Source organism: Lactuca saligna, chromosome 4 (assembly GCF_052625555.1).
Source record: "Lactuca saligna cultivar CGN05327 chromosome 4, ASM5262555v1, whole genome shotgun sequence".
Classification (NCBI taxonomy): domain Eukaryota; kingdom Viridiplantae; phylum Streptophyta; class Magnoliopsida; order Asterales; family Asteraceae; genus Lactuca; species Lactuca saligna.
Genome location: NC_136420.1, coordinates 191,779,757 through 191,799,910, shown reverse-complemented (window position 1 = coordinate 191,799,910; position 20,154 = coordinate 191,779,757).

Here is a 20,154-nt window from a genome sequence, read left to right as displayed (position 1 = left end):
ATGTCCCGGAATCATTAACGAAATAGGGCTTGTAAAATGATTCCAATCTTCTAATTTAAGTCAGATGTTACATCGAACTTGGTCCTCTGGACCATGTAACCAACTCATCGTAGTCGGACTCAATTTGGATACGACCACTAGGGTCGAAACAAAAAAAAATCATCTCGCTAGTCATTACCGAAACAATGGTAATGACATACCAGAATAAAACGAAATCAATCACTCGCTTCTTGGTAACCTTTTGACTTTCCTTGATCCAAGTGTGAGTCATGTGCTTCCGGTAGTATATGCATCTACTACCTTTTAAACCTACTCATACTCGTCCCAAGTATTATCTCGCAGTCCCCAAGTCCTAAAATGAAAAAACAATTTAACATATACGAATGTGTCCACATAATCATATAAGTTTCCTTAGACTCTACTAGGATTTCTTCCATGTGTATCTCCAGTCATCAATACTACTTCAACTTGGTTGGTGGTGGAAAGTTCATCTGATGGGTCAACTTTATGAATAACACCAATATTCCATCATCCCGCCAATCGAAGGTGTACTTGGGACGTACCGTACTCTTCTAAATGCATTGTTTGACATATACTATCGACAAGACCCCATTCTTACGATTTCTTCCGAGAGGTGTCATTCATTATCATAAGCCTTTTTCATTTCCTCCGTTTACTCAAATTTTGCTACGATCCTTCACCATGGCGTTACATTCACGGAAGCATGCGTCCAGCGCATCAAGACGAGAATATAGATAGAAAAGATTTATACATGTAATACTCCTTATTACTCTAAAAAGTTACATGTCGGTTCTAATATCGTAATCAAACGTTTAGAAACTTGAGCACGTAAAATTTCCAGTTCCGGTCACTAATATACCATAGATCCGAACAAATAATATCACATATGGCAATCATATAACATTTAGCACATAAAAGCATTTTATGCATATTTCCTTAAATTTACTAGTGCTCGTGACTAAAATATGGTAGACACTCATCTCACGATCATCACTTAGCATTCTAAGTTTAAGTCTAGAAATTTCCTACAAATTACTAGTTCGCTTAAACTAATGCTCTGATACCAAATGTGACATCCACAATTTCAAGACCAGAAAAAACCGATTTCTTTATGCTTTGTTTTAAAATCAGAGTTGTCTTTTAAAGAAAAAAAAATTGCGGAATTTGTCCCAAAAAAACACAAAATACGATAACCATTTATAAAAATATTTCTAAAAAAGAATGTATTTTTTTATTAAATTATAAAACCTCGGGATGTCATGTTCCGATACAAATCAAAAGCATAGATAATATAAAATAAACCTTACAACAGTCATTTATAACCACTGATTTATAATCCAAAAATCTCTCGTCAAGTCCACCAACTTATACTCTTGTGCCATACCTGTAATGTAAAGAAAACTGAGTGGGTCAGGCTTGGGATCCTGGTGAGTATATAGGGTTTTCAACCCATAATAATATATTTATTATATTCAATCATCAAACAATCAACCCAATTACCCATCCCTGTTATCTTCTTTATTTCTTAAGGTTTTATCCTAAGAATCGATTATAATTTCTTCATTCATTCCTAAGGATTTACCTAAGGAACTGACACAAAGTCCATTCGCTACCACGGTTTATACAACAGGCACTATGTTGCATAGTCACCAAGGTTCATACAATTGGCACTACGTCTCATAGTCACCAAGGTTTACACAATAGGCACTACGTCTCATAGTCACCTGGGTTTACACAAAAGGCACGAAGTCACATCGTCACCAAGGTTTATCAAATAGGCACGAAGTCGCATCGTCACCAAGGCTTACTCAATAGGCACGAAGTCGCATCGTCACCAACTATTCCATCTACCCATGTATCACGCAACATTTTTGTAGATATAAATACAACCATAATTTAAATCATTTAACACCTGTATAAAAACATCAAATCCAAGTCCATCTAAAATAGACAATTAATATATAACACATAGCATGTATTTCATAGCTAATACTTTATATTTATGTGTTAGAAGAAAGTAACTATGCACTCATGCGTACAATATATATATATATATATATATATATATATATATATATATATATATATATATATATATATATATATATATATATATATATATATATATAACATGTATTTTATAAAATACTTCATATCTATGTGTAAGATGAAAGTGACTATACACTCACTTGATCAGAAGATGATAGGACAGCATTACGACTTACAGATGTAGTATTCTTGGATAGATCTGGAAGATCTACATAAAAAACCGGGCTCCTCGTGGGCAGGGCTTCAACTCGGGAATCTCTCTTCTCGGGATCTTCGGGACTTCAGAACTTGCTTCGGGGCTCGGGAATGATACTGGGGCTTTGGGATATAATTGGCTCATAAATCGAGGCAAAAACTAGAAAGAAAGGAAGAAAAATGGCAAAAGAATCGGCTAATCCCGGTTTCTATTTATAGGCTGCTGGGTTTAGGTACGCTGGGCGTAATTTTGGAGTACGCTGGGCGTACATAGAGTACGTTGGGCGTACTCTTCGGATAAGCTTTGGTATGCGTTCCACGATCTTAAAAAAAATCATAACTTTCGCATACAAACTCCGTTTTTGAAGTTCTTTATATCCACGCGTAGGTGAGATTATGCTCTACAACTTTCGTTTAGACTACATCGGCTAATTTTGATTTATTTTTATTATATTATTTTTTTTAGGCTAGGATAGGAAAACTTCGTTATAAAATCATAACTTCTTAATCTGACGTCCGTTTGTGTCTGACTTTGTACCGTAGCAATAATAATGATGAGATATTCGATTCTTGTTTAGATTATTTCGGCTAAAAACCGCTCGATCTCAAATCGAGTATTTGGGCTGCATACCGCTAACTCGAAACTTAGAAAAATCATAACTTCCTCATACGAAGTCAGATTTGGATGTTATTTTTATGCACGCTCACGGTTTAACGAAATCTACAATTTTCGTTTAGATCACCAAGGCTAAATATCGTTCTAACGTAAATTCAGTTTTTACGTCATTCAGCGTCGTGCTGGTTCTGTCGCGAAACTTCGATAGGTCACAACTTCTTCGTTATAACTCGGATGTCAGTGTTCTTTATATGTACGAAATCCTTGTAACATATACTATAACATAGTTAAGATTATTTATTCTAAATAATCTTTTGTTGAAAAGTCGTTTTCGACCCCTATTATCTTTAAATTGACTAGCCCAGATCTACATGCGTTACAATTATCACCCCTTTAGGATGATTACGTCCCGGAATCATTAATGAAATAGGGCTTGTAAAATGATTGCGATATTCTGATTTAAATCAGTTGTTACATCGAACATGGTCCTCCGTACCATGTAACCAACTCATCGTAGTCGGACTCAATTTGGATACAACCACTAGGGTCGAAACAAAAAAAAAATCATCTTACTAGTCATTACCGAAACAATGGTAATGACATACCAGAATAAAACGGAATCAATCACTAACTTCTTAGTAACCTTTTGACTTTCCTTGTTCCAAGTATGAGTCCTGTGCTTCCGGTAGTATAAGCATCTACTACCTTTCACACTATCACACCCCAAAACCGGAACGGCGTAAACGTTCTTGGGTGGATGACGTCATGTCAAGTATCACAACACATGCATTATAGTAATCAAAGTGCAACAAAACATTGCATTAATAGTAATAGTTTTACATGATTTCCATTACAATATATCAAAGTAATATAGGTAATTGTAATAAGAACAGCATGGTACTAAGCTATCTTCATCAACAGCTCCGGGGATGTCCCTGTCTAATGCAGACCTGAGAATACAAGTTATTTGAAAAGCGAGTATCAGCATTTTTACAAATGCTGGTGAGTTCATAAGCATTTAGTGACATTTTATTCAAATAACTTTATAATGTAGAAGTTTAAGAGTTTATAGTGTATTAGAGTTCTTTCCAGAAAATCCTATATTTTCTTTTATAAAAGCAGCCTTCTACCAAGACTGGACATAGTTATGTGGTAAAAGTAGTTTTCCCTTAATTACTGTCATTATCAAAATATTGAATTTGATTATTAAAGAAAGCAAGAAAAGTTAGGGAGATAACATATGCCTCAGCAGTGAGGACTGCTGACTAAGGCAAAGGTATCATGGACTCCAGGAGAGTATCGAACGAACGACATGCCTGGTTCAGTCTAACAAATGGAGACATAGACCCCAGAAGGTACCAAATGAAAGGTACAGCTGGTAAGGTCTAAAACAGTGAATACAGACCGCAAACAGTATCAAATGAAAGATACATCTTGCAAGGTCAAAACAGAGGATACAGACCGCAGACAGTATCAAATGAAAGATACATCTTGCAAGGTCAAAACAGAGAATACAGACCGCATACAGTATCAAATGAAAGATACATCTTGAAAGGTCAAAACAGTGTGACTCTGAAAATAAATTACCAGCATACAGTGTAAATTGTCGGTGAAATACCGTTACCTTAAGACCATGAATTATAAGGCAACCTGGGATACTCATAACCATACTAACCGACACTAGAGTAACTGACGCCCTACAAGCATCTATAAAATATGACATTTGTCACCCCTTGGATTGGTGGGTCGTGGACTGTAGCTAGCAGTCAGGGTGCGGGGGTGTCAATCCCGTATAGATCTATACATACAATGTCCGCTCTCCCTATAGGAGACTCTGGTTACCAACTAGACGACGGAGAAGGACGTGTCCTGAAGATGCATCCCAAATAGTGGGTAGAGACTTCTAAATAGTGGGTAGTGTGTTTCTAATGTAAGTGTTGAACTAGAGGTAGAGACTTCCAAATAGTGGGTAGTACGTTTCTAATGTAAGTGCTAAACTAGAGGTAGACTTCCAAATAGTGGGTAGTGTGTTTCTAAGTTAAGTGCTGAACTAGAGGTACAGACTCTTAATTGAACTGACTAGAGCATACCTGTACATCCATACTCGTATACATTATATATAACTAATGAATCAAACGACCTTCGGACGGCCATCCGATCCCACCAGACCACATCTCAATGAAGAAAAGGAAATAGGGCGGACCAGCCTTCCTAGGTCTTTCAACCATTATTTATATGTACCTATACAAGCATAGACATACATCTAACTACGACTGAGTGTGTATCAAGTGGAAACGTATTATCGTGGTGTGAATTCATATAGTGTGGAATAATCTCGTCGTGAAGTATAAGTGTACCAAGTAAAAGTGTATCAAGAAGTGGAAATGACAACTGGTGAAGTAAAAGCGTCTAACAAGTATAAGTGACTACAGGTATAAGCGATATAGAGACAATAACCCGTATAAGTGTATCACGAAGGAAATGCGTTATCAAGTAGGAGTTTTAAATATGTGAAGTGAAGCAACAGTAACAAACAAGTAAGAGTATATGTCGTAAAAGGGAACTTCGATGAAAACCTTGGAAAAACGTTTATACTCAGGGAAAATCACATTTGGTATTCTTTGGTAAAATTAGTTTGAAAAACTTTATAAATCCTTGGAACCTTTGTAGACCAGTTTAAAATGAATTTAGATAAAACAGTATAAGTAAGAGTTTTGAAACAAATGAAAACCTTTTTGAAACTATCATAGTATCCTACTCGGTAAAATAGTGTACAGTATGGTAAAATCTTGTGCATGCGGGTTATCAATCACATGTGATTGATATGATAACTGGCATGTTTAACTTGTATTCCCCCCTATAAAACATGTAAAAACATTTTAAAGGTTCATTCAGGGGTATGAACTCAACTTGCGTAAGTGGATCCGACAAAGGTGCCGGTTGGGTGTTCGGTGTCACATAAAGACTCGAACACACACAATGACCTATTTAACATATGAAAACATATGTTCACAAACAATTAGTATATTTAATACTATTAAACATGTATACGCACTCAAAGTAACGGAAAACACTTGGGTTAAGTGTTTGGGGTGTCCCGGGTAGCGTCTAAAGGTGTGTATGGCTTAGGAATGGAGTTTACTCTCCGAGAGTAAACTCCCAAAGCTTAGTTTACGGCCCAGGGACATCTCACCATGAGTTTACGGCCGTAAACTCATGGTGAGGGGTTCTAGTGTGTTTTAAAGGTTCAATCTTGTTAGTGGGATTTTTCTAGGTCCAATTCCAAAAGGCATGAGTGGGTTTAAGGTTTCTAAGGGCTCCATCATGGAGTTTACAGCCCATGAACCATCCCTAAGGGAGTTCACGGCCGTGAACTCCTATGCCATGAGTTAAGTGAAGTTTTAAGCCCTTAATACCTTCCTAGCATTTTATAGTAATAGTCTAAGACCATTTGGGGGACAAAAACCAACATTTTCGCATCATTAAGGGTGTTTACAGCCTTGACATTTGTCTGGGCCATAAACTCCTTTTAACCCCTTAAATCTTTGTGTTTAAATGTTCTAAACCCGAAATAGCAAGTCCCTAAATTATCTATTAAGCCTAAGGGTGGTTTGGGAGTGTGTTTGGGGCATTTTGACAAGGTTTAGAGATGTTTACGGCCTAAGCATGTGCTTGGGCCATAAACTCTCTTTTATGCCCTAAATTGATTGTTTTAAATGAGCAAACACTCCTAGGCTAATTCCTCAATTTATTTCCAAGCTTTTAGGGACAAGTTTGGGTCTTTTTGGCCTCAATTAAGGTGTTTACGGCCTAAGGGGGATCTTAGGCCGTGAACTTCTTTTCAACGTCTTAAATGGTCGAATTTTAAGCTATAATCACCAGCCATAATGTTTAGAACAAGCTAGGGTAAGTGGACTTACGATTTGGAAGCGTTTTGTTGCGGATTCAGATCGAAAACGAGTCTAGAGAGAGAGTATATATAGAGAGAGTGTTTAGGGAGTGTAAAAAGTCTCCAATGGACTCAACTCACCTTTATATAGGGGTTCGAGTCAGGGTTCAATGGAATTCCACCCGATACTGCCATTAAACGGGGCTTTTGGTCGCACCCGATTTAGTGGTTGTAATAATAAAAACTAACTTTTCCATTAAATGGAAATGTGTATTATGAGTTTTTATTTCTCTTATCACGACTTAACGACATAAATAAATGAAATATTTATTCAATTGGAGACCTCTAATTAACGGAACTTTTATACAGTGGAATATTCCGTTAACGGTAACGGGGTGATGTAACGGAATAACTTTGGGTTGTCACATCATCCCCCTGTTAGAGGGAATTTCATCCTGAAATTCACGTCTAGGCAAGGAAGTAGGTATGAATGGCCAAGTAGAGGTAAGAGAGTACTACCTATACTGTTTTTCCTCGTAGTCCCAAATGAACTCTGGTCTGTGTTTGTCATTCCAACAGACCTCCACGTACGGAATGCGGGTTTCGTCTCGTGCAGCTAGTGTGTTCCGACTGGTGTATCTACGAGGGTAGAGTTCTCAATGGTTTCCATCAGGATGAGTGAGGCACGAAGGGTGATGTCGGTTAATCACATATCTAGTCTCAGGAGTTGATCGATCGGGCATGAAACTTGTGGGATATCTTGAAAGTAGTAGTGGTTTGACGAGGGTTGGACTAAATCTCTGTGAGGATTCTCGGATGGTCCTAAGCTCACGGAAGGGTAGAGCTTTTCAGTACATAGAACATAGTGTACTTCTATGGCAAGATCATCACTGGCGTGATCGCCATTCCAAAGTTCCTAACGTTCTCACTCGTACTGGGTGTGTAGTCCTTCAGGTTGGTTCTTAGGAAGCTCGGGTGGTCTTTGGTCTCGCGGTTCCTGTCAACTGGCTGATAGAGACTTTCTAGGTCGTCGAGTGGGTTGCGTGACTATGGTTATCTGTTCTCTATAGAGTGTCTATCTCAAGCTGGTGCAAAATGAACCTGCACTAAAGAATCTTGAGATATGGAAACCCTGAGAGTCGGGGAGATAGGGTTTCACCAGACGAGTGTTGGACTATCTCGGGAGGTGGTGCTACTATTTCTGTGTGAGATAGTATTCGTGGAACACCTAATAGTCCAATGAATTCTATAAGACTTTGGTTTATTCTAGTGCGGAAAGTGCATGTTCCTGCATAACCCTTCGACTAACACCAAGGCTAGTGTCAAGTCTATGATCTCTTCTGGACATGGGTCATGAGGCTTAATGCAACTACTTTCGCACTTGATCAGGTATTCTTGGCTGCGAAGGTTATCCTGTGGTTCTCGGTATCCTAGTGTTCACTTTGGAGAATGTATTTTATCGTCTACAGGGTGACGATGATTTCCTCCATGCAAGAGGGTGGCGGATGATAGGTACTACTTGTCTATAACAAGGTGGACGAAGTGCCTGAGTAGTGCGATCATCTACTGCAACTACTTTTCCGAAAGTTCTAAGTTTTCTCGGTGTAAGTCAAATCTAGTGAGTATAGAGTCTCATCACTCGGAACTTTAATAGTTCAACCCGCAGTGATTCTCTTGACTCCAGCTCCTATTTTATGGAATAGGGTGAAGGGCTTTGATAAGAGGTTCGTGGTAGAGCTCATACTTAGCCTAACCACCAATACTTGGTGTATGCAGGCAGTATACTTGGTTATAGTAGTCAGCCTCATGAGTTCTATCCTCTGGGTTCACGACCCTGATGTGCGAGGTGTGAAGGGTCTTTCTGGGGAATCTATGAAGTACGCTTCGGATGGTTATCGCCTTCAGGAGTATCTTGCAGTGTCTTTCATTTTGGTGTCCATCTGACTACGAGGGGTCGGTCAACGGCGCGGGGTACCCTCTCTTGGGTACTTCGGAAGGTTTGAGATAAGAGGGACGATTGACGGATCACATTAGGTTTGATTATTTGTATTATGTTTAGGTTTGGAAGAACATTTATTTGCCGATATGGCTACGGTGAAAGTTCTTTTTACACAGCACTAGGGATGTACACATGGTTGAACGAAGTCAAACCATGATCGATAGAGTCGTCGAAGTTGGCACACTCCGACATGATATAGAATGAGAATCAATAGAGTCATGCGCCGAACGGGCACACAAGTTCTAGGCATTTCAGGTTTCGTCCTGCGTATCATTTCTATGGATACTTGGACCGATAGAGTCGACGCGGAACTATAGAGAGTCCTGAGTGTTTCCGAATAGAGTACCTTTTTATGAATGGATTCTCATGAGGCATTCCTATAATCGCCTAATATATACTAGTCATGCATAATTAAGATGGGTACGACTGTTGACTGAGCGACTCCGTCTTAAATCCACAACCAAACAAGGAACAGGAAATGAGGCGGCATTCACTCACTCTACGTCTATCCATTTTAACTTTACATGGTCGTAACGTATATGTTTAGCCATTATAGTTTTACCTGATGAATTTTTTAAATTTTATAACAGTGTTGCGACTTTCGCCTTACTGGGAAAATATTTACATTTGAATTAATCCTTTAATGTTTTCAGTTTAGTTATCTGAGATCGTAAGACGTACCAAAAATCTACCAGGTTCCTTGATGCTTCTCTCTAAGTAGTAGTGTTAGAATCCTCCTGTGTCCTTGTTTTTCCCTTCGGTTGGGCAGTCCTTTTTAAAGTGTCCCGTTTCACCACATAGGTGGCAAACTGTATGGGTCGCCACATTGGCGGTTGATGTAATGAACTCAACCGGGGTTCTGCAGATGCGAGCAGTATGCCCCAACATGTGGCACCTAGCACAATAGAGCTCCCGGCAGACACTTGCTGCAATGGGGAAGGTTTCCTAAGTATGGTCTCCTAGGTGTAGGGATGGAAGGGTTGGTAGGGAATTTGACCATCTCAGCTCGTTGCCCTTCGGAAGGTCCTTGAGCCGAGGTACTTCCCTCCTCGATCTTGATCTTTCTCTTCATTGGATTTGAGTGAGGTTCTTGGGTGGCTGGGTATGAAGGTGTTGGTTGCTGCTGTCCATTGCTAGGATCGGAAATCCCAATAGGCACCTTGCTAACATTGGCATTGTTGGCATTCAGGTGAGCCATGATAGCTGCTACGGCTGCTGAGACTGCAGCTTGGAACGTAGCTTCATCGAATAAGAGTGTAGGTTTCTTGCCTGTGGACTGGTTACTCTTCTTTGGAGGCATGGTTTTTCCTACACGGAAAGGAATACAAGATAATGAGAGATGATGGCTAACCCTAAACATTTATGTCCTGAATGTATTAGGCATAAATTTTTCCCCTGCCTCGGGTACTGGTTGTCTGAGTGTCGACCTACATCCCTATGATATAGTCCTGATAATCAAGGTAGGAGTATGAGTATCGGAAAAAGGCCATAAGATGCGAATCATTCCTACTACGTTACCTTTATACTGGGAAGGTTTCACTTTCCGTCCTGGAAAGATTTGAGAACAGTTCAGAACGAACACCGCGGAAAGAGAGGCTCATGAAGACTTATGGCTAAACAACCTCAACAGAGGTGTGGGGATCCGTTCTAATCGTGTAACTCGCAACGGGAAACGAAGATTTTTACCTAACACAGAGCGTGAGTAGTGTAACCACTAACTCACTAAATTGTATTATTTTAAGGGCGTATTAGCGTGATGAACACGAGGGTAAGACACTTCTCAGGTTCCATGTACTGGCTCCCTCTGTCTGCCTCATATCTTTGACTGGAATCGGCGTTGGTTTCCTTCGGGTAGCTACCTAGGGTTCTCTCCTCGTATGGACATATTGCATTTCTACTCCGCCTTCCTTCTGATTCCGACTCTGGGTGTCATCACTTCATGATGGATGACTGGAATCTTGGAAATTTAGGCGAATCTCTCACCACTGTCCCTAAAAAGATATAGGCACTTGGTGAATTCAATAGTCTCAACCCAGTTCATTTATTTCCGAACAGGAAATCTTCTCAATGAACCTCTTCTGGGTCTGAATCAACTCGTCTGTCAGGCACTGAAGTGGATAGGGTTTTCTACAGGGTTCGTGCGAGAATGGAAATGTCTAAAGAATCCTAAGAGATTATTAACATTTCACTGGATGATCCATATCGAGTCCTGCTACGATTACACAGAGTATACAAATCATATATAACTTAGATCCGATAGGCCTTCGAATATGTGATACTACTCTAGATCCACATCCAAACAAGGAAAAGGAAAAAGGGCAAAACCACACATTCTTAGCCTATGGGATCCTTATTATATATAATCTTGGGAGTATACTCTCTGTAGTTGTAGGTATATCAATAAGGATCTTTTTAGCTCTCCACACAAGGTTAGTTATGGATCCTAAAATACCCCTATGGTATTTTAATTCTTGTTTGGTTCTTATCTTCTAAATATGATTCTGGGATTTGTGTGAGTCTTTTAGTGTTCCAAAATACTCCTATAGTATTTTGACTTTATGTTTGGCTCTAGCATTCCTAGTTGGTAAGTTTCAGACCTGTTGCACACCACTATCACTCCCAAGCACATGTTCATCGCATCTCGAATAAATGTAGTTGATCAGGTTACATTTATTCTAGCGTACGATTACATAACTGCCCAGGTTTGACTGCAGTGCTCAACATCCAAAGACTTTTATTATTTTTCTTCTTGTGATACTTGTGTTCAAGTGTTTAGATTATGGATGTTATTATACTTTGGTCAAATATGGCAATATTTTAAAGTATAATTCTTGGTCAGAGTGTTTTATCCCTTTTTGTATTTATAGGTTGTATATCTTTTATGAATTGATATACTTAGCTCACTATAAACAATGCTCTGATACCAATCTGTCACACCCCAAAATCGGAACGGTAGAAACGTTCTAGGGTGGATGATGTCATGTCAAGTATCACAACACATGCATTATAGTCATCAAAGTACAACAAAACATTGCATTAATAGTAATAGTTTTACATGATTTCCATTACAATATATCAAAGTAATACAGGTAATTGTAATAAGAATAGCATGGTACTAAGCTATCTTCATCAACAGCTCCGGGGATGTACCTGTCTAATGCTGACCTGAGAATACAAGTTATTTGAAAAGAGAGTATCAACATTTTTACAAATGCTGGTGAGTTCATAAGCATTTAGTGACATTTTATTCAAATAACTTTATAATGTAGAAGTTTAAGAGTTTGTAGTGTATTAGAGTTCTTTCCAGAAAATCCTATATTTTCTTTTATAAAAGTAGCCTTCTACCAAGACTGGATAGAGTTATGTGGTAAAAGTAGTTTTCCCTTAATTACTGTCATTATCAAAATATTGAATTTGATTATTAAAGAAAGCAAAAGAAGTCAGGGAGATAACATATGCCTCAGCAGTGAGGACTGCTGACTAAGGCAAAGGTATCATGGACTCCAGGAGGAGTATCGAACGAACGACATGCCTGGTTCAGTCTAACAAATGGAGACATAGACCCCAGAAGGTACCAAATGAAAGGTACAGCTGGTAAGGTCTAAAACAGTGAATACAGACCGCAAACAGTATCAAATGAAAGATACATCTTGCAAGGTCAAAACAGAGGATACAGACCGCAGACAGTATCAAATGAAAGATACATCTTGCAAGGTCAAAACAGAGAATACAGACCGCATACAATATCAAATGAAAGATACATCTTGAAAGGTCAAAACAGTGTGACTCTGAAAATAAATTACCAGCATACAGTGTAAATTTCCGGTGAAATACCGTTACCTTAAGACCATGAATTATAAGGCAACCTGGGATACTCGTAACCATACTAACCGACACTAGAGTACCTAACGCCCTACAAGCATCTATAAAATATGACATTTGTCACCCCTTGGCTTGGTGGGCCGTGGATTGTAGCTAGCAGTCAGGGTGCGGGGGTGTCAATCCCGTATAGATCTATACACACAATGTCCGCTCTCCCTACAGGAGACTCTGGTTACCAACTAGACGATGGAGAAGGTCGTGTCCTGAAGATGCATCCCAAATAGTGGGTAGAGACTTCTAAATAGTGGGTAGTGTGTTTCTACTGTAAGTGCTGAACTAGAGGAAGAGACTTCCAAATAGTGGGTAGTGTGTTTCTAATGTAAGTGCTGAACTAGAGGTAGACTTCCAAATAGTGGGTAGTGTGTTTCTAAAGTCAGTGTTGAACTAGAGGTAGAGACTCTTAACTGAACTTACTAGAGAATACCTGTACATCCATACTCGTATACATAATATATAACTAATGAATCAAACGACCTTCAGACGGCCATCCGATACCACCAGACCACATCTCAACGAAGAAAAGGAAATAGGGCGGACGAGCCTTCCTAAGTCTTTTAACCATTATTTATATGTACCTATACAAGCACAGACATACATCTAACTACGATTGAGTGCGTATCAAGTGGAAACGTATTATCGTGGTGTGAATTCATATAGTGTGGAATAATCGATTCGTGAAGTATAAGTGTACCAAGTATAAGTGTATCAAGAAGTGGAAATGACAACTAGTGAAGTAAAAGCGTCTAACAAGTATAAGTGACTACAAGTATAAGCGATATAGAGACAATAACCGGTATAAGCATATCATGTAGGAAATGTGTTATCAAGTAGGAGTTTTAAATATGTGAAGCGAAGCAGCAGTAACAAACAAGTAAGAGTATACGTCGTGAAAGGGAACTTCGATGAAAACCTTGGAAAAACCTTTATACTCAGGGAAAATCACATTTGGTATTCTTTAGTAAAATTAGTTTGAAAAACTTTATAAATCCTTGGAACCTTTATAAACCAGTTTAAAATGAATTTAGATAAAACAGTATAAGTAAGAGTTTTGAAACAAATTAAAACCTTTTTAAAACTATCATAGTATCCTACTCGGTAAAACAGTGTACAGTGTGGTAAAATACTATGCATGCCTTGACATGTGTCTGGGGCCGTAAACTCCTTTTAACCCCTTAAATCTTTGTGTTTAAATGCTCTAAACCCGAAATAGCAAGTCCCTAAATTACATCTTAAGCCTAAGGGTGGTTTGGGAGTGTGTTTGGGGCATTTTGACAAGGTTTAGAGGTGTTTACGGCCTAAGCATGTGCTTGGGCCATAAACTCTCTTTTATGCCTTAAATTGATTGTTTTAAATGAGCAAACACTCCTAGGCTAATTCCTCAATTTATTTCCAAGCTTTTAGGGACAAGTTTGGGTCTTTTTGGTCTCAATTAAGGTGTTTACGGCCTAAGGGGGATCTTAGGCCGTGAACTCCTTTTCAACAGCTGAAATGGTCGAATTTTAAGCCATAATCATGAGTCATAATGTTTAGAACAAGCTAGGGTAAGTGGACTTACGATTTGGAAGCGTTTGGTTGCGGATTTTGATCGAAAACGGGTCTAGAGAGAGAGAGTGTTTAGGGAGTGTAAAAAGTCTCCAATGGACTCCACTCACCTTTATATAGGGGTTCGAGTCGGGGCTCAGTGGAATTCCACCCAATACTGCCGTTAAACGGGGCTTTTGGTCGCAATCATATAACATTTATCACATAAAAGCATTTTAGGCATCTTTCCTAAAATATACTATTGCTCGTGTCGAAAATATGGTAGACACTCATCTCACGATCATCACTTAGCATTCTAAGTTTAAGTCTGGAAATTTCCTACAAATTCCTAGTTCGCTTAAACTAATGCTCTGATACCAACAGTGACATCCCTAATTTCACGGCCAGAAAAGACCGATTTGTTTATGCTTTGTTTTAAAATCAGAGTTACCTTTTATAGAAAAAAATTGCGGAATTTGTCCCAAAAAAACACAAAACACAAAATATGATAACCATTTATCAAAATATTTCTTAAAAAGAATGCATTTTTTTATTAAATAATAAAACCTCGGGATGTCATTATCCGATAAAGATTAAAAGCATAAACAATATAAAATAAACCTTACAACAGTCATTTATAACCACTGATTTATAATCCAAAATCTCTCGTCGATTCCACCAATTTACACTCTTGTGCTATACCTGTAATGTAAAGAAAACTAAGCGGGTCAGGCTTGGGATCCTGGTGAGCATATGGGGTTTTCAACCCACAATAATATATTTATTATATTCAATCATCAAACAATCAACCCAATTACCCATCCCCATTATCTTCTTTATTTCTTAAGGTTTTACCCTAAGAATCGATTATACTTTCTTCATTCATTCCTAAGGATTTACCTAAGGAACTGGCACAAAGTCCATTCGCTACCACGGTTTATACAACAGGCACTACGTCGCATAGTCACCAGGGTTCATACAATTGGCACTACGTCTCATAGTCACCAAGGTTTACACAATAGGCACTACGTCTCATAGTCACCTGGGTTTACACAAAAGGCACGAAATCATATCGTCACCAAGGTTTATCAAATAGGCACGAAGTCGCATCGTCACCAAGGCTTAATCAATAGGCACGAAGTCGCATCGTCACCAACTATTCCATCTACCCATGTTCTACCCAACATTTTTATTGATATAAATACAAACATAATTTAAATCATTTAGCACCTGTATAAAAACATCAAATCCAAGTCCATCTCAAATAGATAATTAATATATAACACATAGCACGTATTTCATAACTAATACTTTATATTTATGCGTTAGAAGAAAGTAACTATGCGTTCATGCATATAGACAACAATATATATATATATATATATATATATATATATATATATATATATATATATATATATATATATATATAACATGTATTTTATAAAATACTTCATATCTATGTGTAAGATGAAAGTGACTGTACACTCACTTGATCAGAAGATGATCCAACAGCACTACGACTTGTCGAAGTAGTATTCTTGGATAGATCTGGAAGATCTTCACTAAAACTGGGCTCCTTGCGGGCAGGTCTTCGGCTCGGGAATCTTACTTCTCGGGATCGTCGGGATTTCAGAACTTTCTTCGGGGCTCTGGAATGATATCGGGGCTTTGGGATATAATTGGCATTCAAATCGAGGCAAAAACTAGAGAGAAAGGAAGAAAAATGGTAAAAGAATCGACTAATCCCGGTTTCTATTTATAGGCTGTTGGGTCTGGGATTACATTGGGCGTAATTTTAGAGTACGCTGGGCGTACATAGAGTACGTTGGGCGTACTCTTCGGATAAGCTTTGATATGCGTGCCATGATCTTAAAAAAATCATAACTTTTGCATACGAACTCCGTTTTTGACGTTCTTTATATCCAGGCGTAGGTGAGATTATGCTCTACAACTTTCATTTAGACTCCATCGGCTAATTTTGATTTATTTTTATTATATTATTTTTTTGTTGGCCGGGACAAGAAAACTTCGTTATAAAATCATAACTTCTTCATCTGACGTCCGTTTTTGTCTGAATTTTTACCGTTGCACTAATAATGATGAGATATTCAATTCTTGTTTAGATTGTTTCGGCTAAAAACCGCTCGATCTCAAATCGAGTATTCGGGCTGCATACCGCTAAGTCGAAACTTAGAAAAATCATAACTTCCTCATACGAAGTCAGATTTGGACGTTCTTTTTATGCACGCTCACGGTTTAATGAACTCTACAACTTTCGTTTAGATCACTAAGGCTAAATATCGCTCTAACGTAAATTCACTTTTTACGACATTCAGTATCGTGCTGGTTCTGTCGTGAAACTTCGATAGGTCACAACTTCGTCGTTATAACTCGGATTTTAGTGTTCTTTATAAGTACGAAATCCTTGTAACATATACTATAACTTAGTTAAGATTATTTATTCTAAATAATCTTTTGTCGAAAAGTCATTTTCGACCCCTATTATCTTTAAATTGCCTAGCCCAGATCTACAGACGTTACACTTATCACCCCCTTAGGATGATTACGTCCCAGAATCATCAATGAAATAGGGCTTGTAAAATGATTCCAAACTTCTGATTTAAGTCAGTTGTTACATCGAACTTGGTCCTCCGAACCATGTAACCAACTCATCGTAGTCGGACTCAATTTGGATACGACTACTAGGGTCGAAAGAATTTTTTTTTATTTTTTATCTTACTAGTCATTACCGAAACAATGGTAATGACATACCAGAATAAAACGAAATCAATCACTAGATTCTTAGTAACCTTGTGACTTTCCCTGATCCAAGTGTGAGTCATGTGCTTCCGGTAGTATATGCATCTACTACCTTTCACACTTACTCATACTCGTCCCAAGTATTGTCTCGCAGTCCCCAACTTCTAAAATCAGAAGAAAAAAAATTAACACATACGAATGTTTCTACATAATCATATAAGTTTCCTTAGACTCTACTAGGATTTCTTCCATGTGTATCTCCAGTCATCAATCCTACTTTAACTTGGTTGGTGGTGGAAAGTTCATCGGATGGGTCGACTTTATGAATAACACCAATATTCCATCATCCCGCCAATCGAAGGTGGACTTCGGACGTACCGTACTCTTCTAAACGCACTGCTTGACATATACTATCGACAAGACACCACTCTTACGATATCTTCTGAGAGGTGTCATTCACTATCATAAGCCTTTTTCATTTCCTCCGTTTACTCAATTTTTGCTACGAGACTTCACCATGGCATTACATTCACAGAAGCATGCGTCCAGTACATCAAGACAAGAATATAGATAGAAAAGATTTAGACGTGTAATACTCCTTATTACTCCAAAAAGTTATATGCTAGTTCTAATATCGTAATTAAACGTTTAGAAACCTGAGCACGTAAAATTTCCAGATCCGGTCGCTAACAGACCATAGATCCGAACAAATAATATCACATATGGCAATCATATAACATTTAGCACATAAAAGCATTTTAGGCATCTTTCCTAAAATATACAATTGCTCGTGTCTAAAATATGGTAGACACTCATCTCACGATCATCACTTAGCATTCTAAGTTTAAGTCTGGAAATTTCCTACAAATTCCTAGTTCGCTTAAACTAATGCTCTGATACCAACAGTGACATCCCTAATTTCACGGCCAGAAAAGACCGATTTATTTATGCTTTGTTTTAAAATCAGAGTTACCTTTTATAGAAAAAAATTGCGGAATTTGTCCCAAAAAAACACAAAACACAAAATATGATAACCATTTATCAAAATATTTCTTAAAAAGAATGCATTTTTTTATTAAATAATAAAACCTCGGGATGTCATTATCCGATACAGATTAAAAGCATAAACAATATAAAATAAACCTTACAACAGTCATTTATAACCACTGATTTATAATCCAAAATCTCTCGTCGATTCCACCAATTTACACTCTTGTGCTATACCTGTAATGTAAAGAAAACTAAGCGGGTCAGGCTTGGGATCCTGGTGAGCATATGGGGTTTTCAACCCACAATAATATATTTATTATATTCAATCATCAAACAATCAACCCAATTACCCATCCCCATTATCTTCTTTATTTCTTAAGGTTTTACCCTAAGAATCGATTATACTTTCTTCATTCATTCCTAAGGATTTACCTAAGGAACTGGCACAAAGTCCATTCGCTACCACGGTTTATACAACAGGCACTACGTCGCATAGTCACCAGGGTTCATACAATTGGCACTACGTCTCATAGTCACCAAGGTTTACACAATAGGCACTACGTCTCATAGTCACCTGGGTTTACACAAAAGGCACGAAATCATATCGTCACCAAGGTTTATCAAATAGGCACGAAGTCGCATCGTCACCAAGGCTTAATCAATAGGCACGAAGTCGCATCGTCACCAACTATTCCATCTACCCATGTTCTACCCAACATTTTTATTGATATAAATACAAACATAATTTAAATCATTTAGCACCTGTATAAAAACATCAAATCCAAGTCCATCTCAAATAGATAATTAATATATAACACATAGCACGTATTTCATAACTAATACTTTATATTTATGCGTTAGAAGAAAGTAACTATGCGTTCATGCATATAAACAACAACAACAACAACAACAATATATATATATATATATATATATATATATATATATATATATATATATATATATATATATATATATATATAGACACACACACACATAACATGTATTTTATAAAATACTTCATATCTATGTGTAAGATGAGAGTGACTATACACTCACTTGATGAGAAGATGATCATACAGCACTACGACTTGTAGAAGTAGTATTTTTGGATAGATCTGGAAGATCTTCACAAAAACCGGGCTCCTCGTGGGCAAGGCTTTGGATTGGGAATCTCACTTCTCGGGATCTTCGGGACTTCAAAACTTGCTTCGGGGCTCGGGAATGATACCAGGACTTCGGGATATAATTAGCACGCAAATCGAGGCAAAAACTAGAGAGAAAGGAAGAAAATGGAAAAAGAATCGGCTGATCCCGGTTTCTATTTATAGGCTGCTGGGTCTGGGATTATGATGGGCATAATTTTGGAGTACGTTGGACGTACATAGAGTACGCAGAGCGTACTCTTCGGATAAGCTTTGGTATGCGTGCCACGATCTTCAAAAATTCATAACTTTCGCATACGAACTCCGTTTTTGACATTCTTTACATCCACGCGTAGTTGAGATTATGCTCTACTACTTTTGTTTAGACTATGTCGGCTAATTTTGACTTTATTTTTATTATATTATTTTTTTGTAGGCGGGGACAGCAAAACTTCGTTATAAAATCATAACTTCTTCATCTGACGTCTGTCTTTTTACCGTTGCACTACTAATGACGAAGATCTTCGATTATTGTTTAGATTGTTTCGGCTAAAAACCGCTCGATCTCAAATCGAGTATTCGGGCTGCATACCGCTAAGTCGAAACTTAGAAAAATTATAACTTCCTTATACGAAGTCAGATTTGGATGTTCTTTTTATGCACGCTCACGGTTTAACGAACTCTACAACTTTCGTTTAGATCACTAAGGCTAAATATCGCTTTAACGTAAATTCACTTGTTACGTCATTCAGCGTCGTGCTGGTTCTGTCGCGAAACTTCGACAAGTCATAACTTCTTCGTTATAACTCGGATTTCGGCATTCTTTATGTGTATGGAATCCTTGTAACATATACTATAACTTAGTTAAGATTATTTATTGTAAATAATCTTTTGTCGAAAAGTCGTTTTGGACCCCTATTATCTCTAAATTGACTAGCCCGGATCTACGAGCGTTACACCTTGAGCTTACCAGCCTCGAGAGTGTTGGGCGCTAGCTGCCTCGTTAGGGTTGCAGACAACATAAATCCGCTATAAGACTTATGCTAACATATGTTGTTTTGAGTTGGAGTTTCAAGTCAAGGAT